Source organism: Martes martes (genome assembly GCF_963455335.1).
Source record: "Martes martes genome assembly, chromosome: 16".
In the NCBI taxonomy this organism is placed as follows: Eukaryota; Metazoa; Chordata; class Mammalia; order Carnivora; family Mustelidae; genus Martes; species Martes martes.
In genome coordinates, this window is record NC_137904.1 from 9,749,360 (window position 1) to 9,762,849 (window position 13,490).

The following is a 13,490-nucleotide window of genomic DNA, read 5'->3' on the forward strand; positions in this document are numbered from 1 at the left end:
CATCCTGATTTGCAAGCCTAAGACAGAACCAAGGGTTTCGCTTTTATTCCCCAACGAGCCACAAAGCAAGACCGAGTTCTCAGCACGTCTCCCGAACGGGCCAGCGTGACCCACGACATGGGGTGCTACCTCCAGGGCTCCTGCATCAGCACTCGCCTCCCTTGGCCGTGACTGCGTCCCCCATCATGGGACAGTGGAGGACAGGGCAGTGCTCAGCTGCGTTGGCAGTAACAGAAGACAAAGATGAAGTCTCCTGATTTGTCACTCCGTCACTGATCTACAAGTCCCCAGACCTCGAAGACATTGATGAAATGGTTATCTCCAATGATCCTGTGGAGTGGTAGACACTCTCCCTCCGTATGGTACGGTTTTCTTCTGAGGATCAAAATGAGACAGGCTTGAAGCACTCTGTGGTAGGGGGTGATTCCAAGTCTGGGGTCACAAAAGTGAAGAAACAAAGCAAACACATTTTGGGGACTGCATAAGGCTGCCACTTTTTTTGCGTCATCCATTAAGGTGGTTAAAAATCAGATTACTACCTATCATGGCTATCGGTATAGGGCAGGAGAAGAAGCTATTTTTAAACAATGCTACTCCCGAAAAAGCCCCAGCTGTAGGATACAGTCTCGGACTATAAAGACACAGGTAAATAGCCATGCACACCACAGATCATGTTGCCCTTAATCGAGAGCCCCAGTGAGCCCTCATCAGGGACAGGTCTTGGGGAACCCGTGGGATTGGGAACACAGGCAGGAAGAACTAGACCAGAGTCCTAGCCCACTATGCCTCCCTCCATGAAAGGGATTCTCTGTTCCAAACGTGGGGGTTGCCTGTAGGAATCGAGTGGAGTTCGGGGCACATGCTCCATGCAGAGTGGGGGTCTGGGTCCTTCTCACTCCCAGCCAATAGAGACGGAAGGGAAGCCCCAAGACAGTGGCCCCATTGCCTCCTTCCTGGGAAGAGCTTGGAATGTGTCCTCTTCTCCCATGGGCACTGGGCCCCCTCAACCTGCCGCCATCTCCTTCCCTGATTGCCTTCCCTCCCGCCTCCTCTTTAAAAGGAACATCAACCAGCTAGGGAGTACTCAGGGAGGGACCCATGTCTTTTTCTTTTTTTTTTTTTTTTTTTTTTCAGATTTATTTTTTTTATTTGAGAGAGAGAGAAACAAAGGGGGGGAGGAGCAGTTGGAGTGGAGAGAGAAACCCAAGTAGACTCCATCCTGAGAGCCGATCCTGATGCTGGGCTCGATCTCACAACCCTGAGATCATGACCTAAGCCAAAACCAAGAGTTGGACGCCTAACCAACTGCGTCACCCAGGCACCCCTAACGTCGTTTTTTAAAGGATGAGCTTAACCAGAGCAGGAACCACAATTCCATATGCCCAGAGGGTCCAGGTGGGAACTTATGGGTGCAGCTGGCTGGACGGAAGAGAAGAAGTACATGACTGTCTCTGTTGACCTTTTCTTCTGCTTTTATTAGAGACCTGGAACCGAGAAATACTATTCCATAAGAAAACGGATGTGGGAGAGCAATGATAAACGCCAACCCACAGCCTCGGTGAGGGGAGACAGCTGGGAGGACTTGGAAGCTGCAACCTATCCGGGGGGGAGAGCCCTGACTCAGCTCCTGCCCTGACTCAAACTGGGGAAGGGGACGGTGAGCAGCTGTCAGGAGAGTCTGTCGCTTGAATGGATCAACAAAGTGTGGTATTCCTACTACTGGACCCCCCAAACCGGGTTCTTGAGTCTCAATGCCATCAGAAAGAGCTCTGAACTTGAGAGAAAGCAAGCAGAGTTTATTAGAGAGATAACTTGTAGACAAGAGGATCAGCAAGAAAGAGGAGCGTCGCTCTCTAGAGGGGTAGCGTGCAAGTCTTCTAAAGGCACTTTTCTAAGGAGCGAGGAGCTGGGAGTGGGGGAAGTGTCCTGTAGTCCCATGGTCATGACCATGTGGTTATTAATTTTTAGTGGACACAAGACAATCATAGGATGCCCTTCTTCCTGATTAACACTTTTAGGGCTGTGGAAAAACAGAAATGCTTGTGCACGTGTGCTTTCAATTATTCTGATTTTTCTCAGACAACCATTACTCCCCTACGACTGTTCTCTCTTACGTGTTTGCTTTCCCAGAAAGAGGTGTTTGTGTCTAAGCTTCTGGAAACCTTTAACCCCTGCCTCCAACCAGTGGCTTGATAGGAGGTTAAGTCCCTCCTGCTTCCGCCTACGCTGTCTCAGACCCATGAGCCTGAATATCATCCAACCGTTAAAAGAAATGAAGTTTTGGTGCATGCTACAACACCAACAAGCCTTGAACACACTATGCTCAGTGAAAGAAGTCCTACAGACCACATATTGTAGGATTCCATTTATATGAAATGTCCAGATAGATCCACAGTGGCTGGTGTGGGACTGGGGTGGGGGAATGAGGCATGACTGCTAGGGCATATAGATTTTGTGTTGGGGTGATGAAAATGTTTTGTGGGGTGATGGAAAGTAAATGGTGGTGATGGGCATGCAATTCTGTGAATATCCCACGGACCAGTGAATTGTACACTATAAATGGGTGAATTGTTTGGTGTGTAAATTCCATCTCAATGATGCCATTATAAAGACAGAGTATATACCCAGATTACCAGGTATTTCAATTTTTCAAGAGAAGCACTGTCCCAGGATTAGGTTGTCTATCTAGAACAGAAGACCCACAAGTACAGTGGCTTACACAAGAAAGGTTTTATTTTGCTTGGCTTTCTGTTTCTACTCATGAAAAGAAGTCAGGAGGCAGGTGGTTTAGGGCTATTTTCCTGGCTTCTGAGAGCCACCAAGGAGACTCAGGCCCTTTCTCTCTCCCTCCTGCACCATTCCAGCATGTGGTATCCAAGGTCAACTTATAGCTCAAGATGGCTGCTGGAGCCCCAGCCACTCATCCTTCTTCCAGACAGCAGGAAGAAAGGAGGGAAGTGCCAAAGGGGCCCACCCCTCCCATCTTATTGGTTAGAACTGAGTCATGAGGGAAAAAAAAACCAACAGAGTTACATGATCTTACTTTGCCTCAAGGAAAGCTGGGAAATGTAGTCTTTGATCTGGGCACATCATTGCCCTGAAATCAGGATTCATAACCGAAGAAGCAGGGTAAACAGATCCTGAGTGTGTAACCATTATTAATGTCTGCCACCGTTTTTAAATAACATCCTAATTCCTCAATGGTGAGTCATTTAAGGAAAAAAAAAAAAAAAAAGCACCCGACAGAACACACAGAACATACTTGTGGATTAGACCCATGGCCCGTGGCCGCACCTTCGTGGGGAATCCTCATGGGAAGTCTTGTCCAAGACAGCTTTTCAGGTTTGAAAACAGCATTAGCTTAAGTAAGGACAGTGTGGAGTCACGTGGGGACAGGGAAGAGGGAGATCACACACATGCTTGCAAACCTGGGGCATGCCAACCACACAGAGGGGGTCACTGCGTGGTTCTGCCGCCTCAGAGCCTCAGACAAAAGCTCTGGGTCCCACACAGAGGCCCCCCACATCTGGCTGCGGGGCAGATACGCGGGGCAAGCAGGCAAATGGAGTCGCAGAATACCTCCTACCGTGTTCCGTGCTTGCATTTTCTTTGACTATAAAGCAAATGAGCTCTAAACTGTGGATGCAATTTGGACACAAAGCAACAAGGACAAAAGCCAGTAATTAGTCACTGCGGTCATGACCGTCATGACCGCGTCGCCTTCTCACCTTTGCTTCGGCTCCGCAGGAGCTATTCACGCTACTAATGACATCTCCAGGGAAGGCTCGAATAATGAGCCTTGGGCAGAGAACTGCATTTTTCGGTAGGCAGGGGACCCACGGAGTTTACTGGGCTCTGCTCCGCAGACAGATCTGAGCTGGGTGAAGGAATCAGGCCATCATGCAAGGTGGTAGTCGTGTCCCCACGGCTGCTCTCTGCGATGCCAGGTGCCAGATGCGCGGACCAGAAACCCAGGTGCACGCCCAGAGGAGTGGGGAGCGGGGAGGGCAGGGGCGCTGGGCCCTGTGACAGGCCATCAAGGTCAGTGCCAGCACTGCCGTGGACATTCTCATTTCTAAAAGACGTGGCTTTAAAGCTTCCTTTGAAGAGCCATCTCCCTTCCCAACTGCTCAGAGCTCCAAGAGACGAAATGGACCCCAGAAACCGGTTCTTAGTCGTGGGATTTATCTACGTTTTTATTTACTTATTATTGGTTTCCTCTGCCTAATCCTCAATTTAAATGGTAGATTGGAAACAGTGCAAAAGATTGACACCAAAAATTGCCCGTAATTCTCCACCCTCCCTGTATCCACATCCTTGGACCGTGACTTTGCAATCTCTCCCATCCCACCCACCTTCTGACTCAATTTGTCTTGTAGACACAGGGTATTAATTCCCAGCTTGTCCTCTAGAGGCCTCGCAGCGTCCCCTGGCCCTGGGACCCCGGATGCAGCCAGGAGGACATCTCCGGGCTAGGGGATGGGGGACGACTCTCATGGAGGAGTCAGGGGCGATGCAATGTGTGTGAGCCCAGCTCCCCCAGCAGCACCATCAGCCAACCCCAAAACTCTTAAACAATGGTAAATGGCTGTTTTGAAGCCTCAGGGTTCAGGGTGGTTTGCTATTCGGAACGATTGTGTCTGATCGGAGCAGCCTTATTGCCTTCAGAGACTGGAATGCTGGCATTGGAATATTTCCATTTGGAGGAAGCACAGAGAAAGAGTTAAATCCCAAAGAAAGGGCCCTTTGGTGGAATTGGAAGCCTCGTGACAACTGAGTAAGGAGATATTTTGGCAGCAAGGGACTCCTCTCTGCCTCCAACCCCAAATGTCCCATTACCGTGCTGGCTCGTCTCTGCTCTGTTCCACAGACCCAAGGCTGTCTGGGTCCTGCTGGAGGTCTCCCATCCAGAAACACTTAATAACTGGTGTGGCAAGAGGCTTGAGCGATTAGAATGGATTCCCACCAGGCCCTCCTTGGGCACCTACTGTATGCCAAGCCCTGTTCCACATGCTGGGCATATGCCAGTGAACAAAAGTCCAAATCCTTGCCACGTTCTAGTGAGAACAAAAAGCGGCTAAGTAAATATAGTAGCTGCTGTGGCTGATGGCGGTGAGAGCTAGGGAGGAAGGCAAAGCTGGGGAAGGGGACAGTGAGCACCGGGATGATGGTGGTTACCTTGAGAAGTTCACAGAGAAGGTGACGTTTAAGCTAAGAGACGGAGAGAGCAGAGCCACCAAATAGCTAGAGGAACGATGTTGTGAGCAGAAGGAACCGTAAGTGCAAAGGCCCTGAGGCACGAGTGTGCCAGGCTTGTTCAAAAAATAGTGAGGAGGCCAGTGTGGCTAAGGTGGAGCGAAGGAGAGAGACAGTGGGAGGAGGTAGAGAGGTGGCAGGAAACTGGTCCAGGTAGGTCTTTTGGAGACTTCAGGGACTTTGGCTTTGCTCCAGAGGACCCCAGAGGTCAGGGCTCTGGGGCACGATCTGATCCCCCTGGCTGCCATGTGCAGTGTGGCCTGTGGGGGCAAAAGAGGAAGCAGGGAGACCAGTGATGGTCCGGGAAGAGATGGTGGTGGCTTACACCAGGGTGGGGAATGTGAGATGTGCCCAGATTCTGGATCTGTGTTAAAGACAGCGCCAAGGATATTTGGGTGACGTGTTTGAAGTCCTGGGATTCCTCCCAACAGCCACACGGGAAGGCATATTTATCAGACGGGGAAACAGGCTCAGAGAGGTGACGTGGCTTGCCCCAGGCTTGCCAACGACAGAGTGGCAGAGCGGGACCTGAGCCCAGCCCCCAGCATCCTGCTCATCACAGTGGAGCCAAATAGCCTGTTCTAGTGAGTCCTCTGAGAAGGTGACGTTCACCCCGAGAGCTGAAGGACCGAGAGGCATGGGCCAGGCTTCTCGCTTTCCCTGACCCTCTAGAGATCACAATCTTCTAGAAATTCCCAGGCCCCAGCTCTTTCCACATGGTTTAGCCTGACGTGGGGCCAAAGAATGACAAACATTTCCACAGCGAACACGGAAGCAGGTGTCTTGGCTCAAGGGCTGACGTGGCGGGGGGATGGGGGACAGAGGAGGTGAAGGGATCAGGAGGGGTTTGTCTTTACCCTCACAGTCCCTGAAAGTAGAGTCAGCTGAGACAGAAGTCTGGACCTTCCTCCCCTGTGGGTAAGGCCAGGAGGGCTCTGCGGGATGTATAGGAGCCTGCCCATCAGTGAGCTCTGTGTCCTAGACACACGCTCCCCCAAAGTCCATCCTGCCAGTTTTCTGAGGGGTTGTACCAATCCCGTGGGAGGGTTCTAATCAGATGTGCAGTTTGGCAAGCACATCAGATGCTTTTGTTTTCTTTTTCAGCCCCCTGCACATGCCCCATCAGCTCTGCCCCTGCTCTGCCCCTGCTCTGCCCCTTCCTGAAGGTCAGTCCATGCCCAGAGTGCGATCAGCTTTTAGTGGGTGGACTCCTCTGCATGTCGTGGCTCGGGCCTCAAAAACATGGCCCCTCTCTTTTCAGTTCTGTGTTCCCCTGAGAGATGCCATTCTCTCCTTTAGCTTCAGTCAGAAGCTGGTGTGGATGCCTCCTGATCTGCCCCTCCACCCGCAGCCCTCCCTTGGCCGCTCAGCCCATCACTGGCCCATGATGTGGCCTCTGTCTTTAATGTCCTCGAGAAGCCTTCCTCTTCTCTCCGCCCACAGCCACTAGCTCAGGCCAGATCCAGAAGCCTCTTCCCCCAAATCTTAAAGACGAGGTCAAGTGTGAGTTCTCCAGAGACAGCCATGGGGGACCTTCAAAGTCCAGATCTGCCCGTGACTCTCCTCTGCCAAGAACCCTGCTGTTGGCATCCTGGGGAAGTGCTGACGGGTGTCTGCAACTGTGAAGAGACCCACACCCCAGCTAGGACCCAGGGCTGTGCCCAGGAGCATCTTGGAAGTAATCTTGCAAAAGTGAAATGTGGGAGGGAAAAAAAAAAAAAAGGCAGATCTGGATTTAGTCAGACTCTGGAGCTCCCAGTGTAGAGAGAGCACAGGGACAGACAGGAGGACGTGGGAAATGGCACCGTGGCCATCTGCTTGGCCAGAAGCAGGTCAAACCACGTGGCTTCTCCAGCACAGTAAGACGGGCAGAGAGGAGAGACAATCGACAACCACAAGGGGCTTCTGTTGGGCTAAGCGAGCACAACGCGTGAATCTGTTCGGATCCTGAATCGGCCTGAATGGAAAAAATCAGCTGGAAAACATTCATTTGCGAGGCGATCACAGAAATTTAAATGCTGGTTGGAGGCGTGGCAATATTAAGGGATCGTTTTAGATGTGATGATGGCTTGAGGTACTAACCACTTGCAGGTAACTTTTGAAACTCAGTAAAAGCGAAAGTTCATTAAACTACTCTTTTTATTTTGGTGCATGTAAAATTTTCCTTAATAAAAAGCGGTGGGGGCAAAGGGCATCCTGGCCACACCCCCCATACTCTCCATCTCGGCATTGGGGTCTCTGAGGCACATCCCACATCATCCTGGCTTGTGTTCACTGCCCCCCCAACTTCCTTCTTCCCAGTTTCACTGACCGACTTCAGGGCAGGTCCCCTGACTGCCTGTGCTTTCTCTCTCTTCCCCCCCCTTTTTTTTTTAATGTTTTTATGATGGATGACATTCCCATAGTTCAAGAACACGGGGCCACCCTGCAATGGCTTGCCCTCCCTTGCCTGGCCCCATGCACGTAGGCAATCACAGTTTCAGTTTCCAATCTCTCCTTCCAGAACTTTAATGCATCTACAGTAAGCAGAAACAGACACTCACTCCCCATCTGCTTTTTTACACAAAAAGTAGCAACAGTAACGTGCTGCCCTGTGCTTTGTCTTTTCACTTATCCCATTCTGGAGAGGCTTTCTAACCAGTGCACTGTGACATCATCAACACAGCCCCATGACATCCCATCGTGGGACCCAGCCTACTTCACTGTCTGCTGTTGAAGGACAGGTGAATTACAGCCAATCTCTTGCTCTTGCAAAGAGCACTGTGGTGAGGAAGCACACGCATACATCAGTTCCAGAGCTTTCTCCTGTCCCCTCCCGCTTTCTCTTGCCCCACATGCTGCCCCATGCCCCCTCCGTCCCAAATAACGGCTCCCACCCCGCCTCCTTTCCCACAGACTTTTGCCTCTCCAATTCCTGCTCATCTTTCAACTCTGGATTAGATATGACCTTATTTGAGCAATGTTCTCAGAAGAGAGAGAAGTATGGGCGTATGAAGAGCAAAGGGTCCAGACTCAGACCAGTTGGGAGTTTGAATCTCCCCTCCTTCACTTAAGAGGAAAGTTACTGAATTTGTCCGGAGCTGTTACCTCTCTGCATAGTGCACACGGTAATAATCTCTCTCTCTCACCAGCTTGCTGGGAGGATGGCATGAGATGATACGTGTACAGCAGCCTTAGAACACCACCTGGAGCGTAGTAGCTACTAAATAAATGACGTCATTATTAGTTGGCTTTTTCCTCTGGCATGCCCTTTCTCCTGCCTCCCGCATAAAAATCATATTGTGAAGGCTCAATTTACATGCCTTTCAACGTTTCTTCCCTAATCCATTCAACCGGGAATTGATTTCTCTTTCTTCCCATACTCCCGGGGTATCCATATATACCAGTCGGGAATGCCGGCAGCTGCCAAGACCAAGAAACCCTTCCAACAACGGCCTTATAAAATCCCTGGAGGTTGTTTTCTCCACACCTTGAGAACCTGGGAGGTTGGCAGCTACTCCAAGGAGTCATTAGAGATCCAGGCAAATCTTTCCTTCTTTCTCATCCATCATTCCCCATTGTGTTGTCTATCAGTCTTCAAGTTATCTCTTGGTTGCAAGAGAGCTGCTGTGGTGTTAGCCATCATGCCACCTTCAAAGCCAGGAGGCTATGATGACCACAGTAAGTCTTTCCCAAAAGCCCTCGGGCACATTTCCATCATGCAGAACCGGGCCACGTGTCCACCTCCAGACAGAGACCACCTTCTCTGAAATCTAGCAATCTCTGCGCCAACCCTGCGTGAGATCAGGGTTCTATCAGTAGGAAGGGAAGAATGCTGGGAAGGTAACCATAGACTCTGCCACACTTAGTAGGCACCACTCTTCAGACAAGATCATTTTCCTCCTTTTGTTTGGTTTTGTCTCTCTTACTAGACCGCGGGCTTGCTGGAGAAGAATTCATTGTCAAGCCCGTTCATATCCTGTGCACGGCACCTGTGTGCAGTAAGGGCTCAGCCATCATCCACAGCTGGGGGATGGATGGACACCCTCGAAGTCACTGTCTGTTGATAGCAGACAACATTCTGGTACGATACCCTCCCTGGCTCATGACATCCATTTTCTGAAGCTGTCCCCTCCCGCTCTCCTCAAGAACCTTAGGATTTTATCACTCAGCTCTTGCGTGTGTTTGGGTTAACCTAGGTCATGAAGAATGAGTCACCCTGTCTGACACACTTGGAGAAAAGGAAATTTTGCCTGCAAAGGGCTGAGAGTATCGTAAGAATTCTGCCTGCGGAGGGGAGAGGCCAGGCTCTTTATTGCTTCTGGGAGGAATAGAGTCTCCAATCTGCGTGTGAATGAGTCACTTCTTACGGGCTGATCCAGCTTGAGGATGAGCCCATCCCCGGTCCCCACGAGCATGCTGTGAGCTGGTGGTCAAGTTATGGCCTGAGCCTCCAAAGCCAAGCTGGTTACCAAGTCTTTGCCACATCAAATAGAATTTCTCCCCTTTGAGCTGGGAAATGAGGCGGCCCGGGCTCTGTGACTGTGTCGGAGCTACAAATGACACGGTCTGTAGAACCATGAAAGGAAGAGATGTATGGGTCCCACACTTGGCTGTGGCTCATTTCCTCTCCGGCTGCAGTTCTCTTAACCCCTTAGGCTCTGTCCCCCATGCTGCCCTCCTCTATTCACAAGAACCAGGAGGTGCGGGCACTTTGGTGAAGACACACCTGGGGGAGGGAAGCATCCACTCACATGCCACATTATAGGGTGCCAAAATTAAAAAATTAAACATAAAATACAATAAACACTGAAACCCAGTTGGAGGTGATGTTATTTTTTCTTGCTACTGCAGAGGGCACATCTCGGGTTTCTGAGGGGTCCTGAGGCTCTTTGTGATGACTCCCCAGCAGCCAGGGAGGCACAAGGCTCCAGGAGCCCTGGTTATTAGAGATCGGTGATCTGAAGTCCGGATAACCAGGGGTTAGGTTAAGTAGTCGGTCTTCTCTCTTTTTAAAGTTAGCCAGGTATTTCTAAACACCACGCTGGTTTGATGCAGCTTTGTGCAGAGTGTCCAATGTACATAAAACATGACAGGAAAAGAAGACATATCTTGCCAACATTCAATCACTCTTGAGGAAGAAGCCTTGCCGTTTTTGTTGGTCTTGTCCCAAGTGCCTCCGGCCTCCTGCTGGCCAGATGCCCTAATTGCAAGCAAAGTGCTAGTATTTCTTGTAAAGCCATAGGCAGCCCTGGGTGGGAATTTGATGGTTGCGCATAAGTCTCCCATGGCAGGTGCATGACCAAGGGCTGCCACTTGTCGGTCCCTGTGAAGTGAGGGGATTCTTTGCTTTGGCTCAGCTCAATCCTGCGCCCCAATCCCCTGAGAAAGGGACTAGCCCGGCTTCCTCTACTTCTACAAGGAACCAGAAAAATCTGCTCCCCACACCCACTGAGAGCGACGTATTCTCATTCTCTCTGTCTGCAGGAGCAAAATAAACAGAAGCTTGGAGAAAATAAACATGAAAAGCGGGAAGGACATGGATGCTGACTTGAACACTGATTTGCTTCTCGGCAAGAGGCCCATTTGGAGACAAAATCGTCACCCTGCACTTTCCTCACCGACCCTGAAATCACAAACAGCCTTTGGCTGGGGTCCTAACGAGCTTCTGATGAGCACAGCCCGCCCTTTTGACACAGAAAGTACAATTAGACATGCACAAGTGGCCTCTGAAATACCAGGCCGGGCACTGGGCACTTGAGCTCTCCGAAAATTCCACCCTGGGCTTTCTCGGGAAAACATTGCTTGGGCTCGTTAGGGGTGATAATGGCTAATAACACAGAGAGAACATTGTGTTTTGGTTTCAAGTCCTTGGCCAGTGCCAGACCACCATGGCAGCAAGAGAAGAGTGAGCCTGTGAGTGTGTGTATTGATGTGTTAAGGGGAAGAAACTGGAGTAAAACACATTAGTGTTAAGATCAAGGTCCCACCTCCCACAGCCTGTGACATTGGGAAAGTTACCAACACCTGGGACCTCAGTCTTGGCGACTGTAAAATGAGGATAATAATAGAAACTTCCCTCCCTCTGACGTAGTGATTAAATGAGATATTGCAGGTAAAGCACTTGGCCCGATGCCTGGAGCCCAGTTAGAACTCATTCAACATTGACTATTATTAAAAGAACACGCTTTATGTGTTTTAGTGCATTTAAGAAAACATTTTCAAGTGTTTGTTTATAAATGCCCATGCAGGAGCTGGCTGTGAACCCGGAAAGCATGGTCTTTGCCCTCAAAGAGCTTGAGAACAGCTAGGATGCTGAGTGAACTGTTCTGGGCCTGGTCAGTTTGATGCTGGAGTGTTTGGAACAAACCAGGTGGCAGGTATGTTTCGCTTGCATGTGTTTATGCTCCTTCTAATCTTTGCTCACTTCTTTCCTTAGGTGGGAGAGGATGGCTGGCTGTTTCTGTGGACTAGAGACAGCAGGGAGTGGGTCATTGTTTCATTTAAAAAAAGAACTGCATTTGCTTTTCATCTCTTCAAAACCCACTATTTTTTAGTTGTGATGATGGAATTCCATGTCACATGACTTCAGCAAATCTGTTGGGTCACGTAATTGGAGAGGACAAAGAAGGGTCTCACCAGTTTCAGTCATAGCTGGATCCAGGTGCTTTAAAAAAGTCCCCTGGGGCACCTGGGTGGCTCAGAGGGTTAAGCTCGGGTCATGATCTCAGGGTCCCGGGATTGAGCCCCATATCGGGCTCTCTGCTCAGCAGGGAGCCTGCTTCCCCCACCTCTCTCTGCCTGCCTCTCTGCCTACTTGTGATCTCTCTCTCTGTGTCTAATAAATTAAAAAAAAAAATAAAAAGTCCTCTCCCTCCTTTTCTACTTCCTTCTCTGGTAAGCCATTAGCTCATGACTCAGATTAAGAGAGCTTCTCTCTCTCCCAGCATCTGCGTACTGAATTTTTTTTTGGGGGGGGGGTGGCAATTCTGGTGGCCTTGCTTGGTGATTTGCTCTGCTGTTGGACCAATAACCCTGGGCAGAGAAATGGGGCACCACAGTTAGGCAGACCAAGTCCCATACTCCCTCTTGCAGCTGGAGGATGGTGGTGTGGCCAGCAGCCCCACAGGATGCACATGGGACAGGTAAGGATGTGCGGCAGACACAACTGTCTATATTGGTGACCTGCTCTATGGGTACGAAGTGTGAATAGACTCCATGCACTCGGGGTGAGCCGCTGATGTAGACTTTAAAATTGGCCTTTCACCCAGTTGTGTTTAAAATGGTGGGTCTGGCATGTTTCTGAAGAGTCAGCCCACTTCCTTGCATTCCGAAGTTGAGAAGTTTCTAACTTTTCTTAAATCAAACCAGGTGAGTGAGGACTAGGTATTCCTAAGTGGGGCCAAACATAGAGCATGGTGGTAGGTTTTCCAAGACAGTGCCCACTGAGCCTTATCCCCTGACTGCTTTTACATCCTGGTGTAGTCCCCTCCCTATCTACTAGAACTGACCTGGGAACCAACAAGATATTGCAGAAATGAGTCAAAGGCTAGATCATAAAAGACATTGCAGCTGTGGCCATGCTTCCCTTGGATCATTCTCTGTAGAAGACAGCTGTATGGAGCACTCCACATGGCAAGAAACTGAGGACTGCCATCAACAGCCAGCACCAACTAGCCAGACATGTGGGTGAGACACCTTGGAAGTAGCTCCTCCAGCCCCACTCGAGCCTTCAGATGATGTAGTCTTGGCTGACACCCTGGTTGCAGCCTCACGAGAGACCCCAAGCCAGGACCACCCAGCTCAGCCCCTCCTGAATTCCTGACCCACAGAAACTGTATGAGGTGATAACTATTCATTGTTGTTTTGAACGACTAAGTTTTGGGGTGATTTGTTACACAGCAGAGGGTAACTGATACAGCCATGTCAATATAGCCTCACTTCACAGGGACAGAGTCATTGAGACAGTTTCCTTGTGTCGTTTTCTTTTTTGTCTTGTTTTGTTTTTTTAAGATTTTATTTATTTATTTGACAGACAGAGCTCACAAGTAGGCAGAGAGGCAGGCAGAGAGAGAGGAGGAAGCAGGCTCCCCGCAGAGCAGAGAGCCCGATGCGGGACTCAATCCCAGGACCCTGAGATCATGACCTGAGCTGAAGGCAGAGGCTTTAACCCACTAAGCCACCCAGGCACCCCTCCTTGTGTCATTTTCAAAGCACTTCTCAATGACCCTATTAGTAATTGCTACAAAATTGAA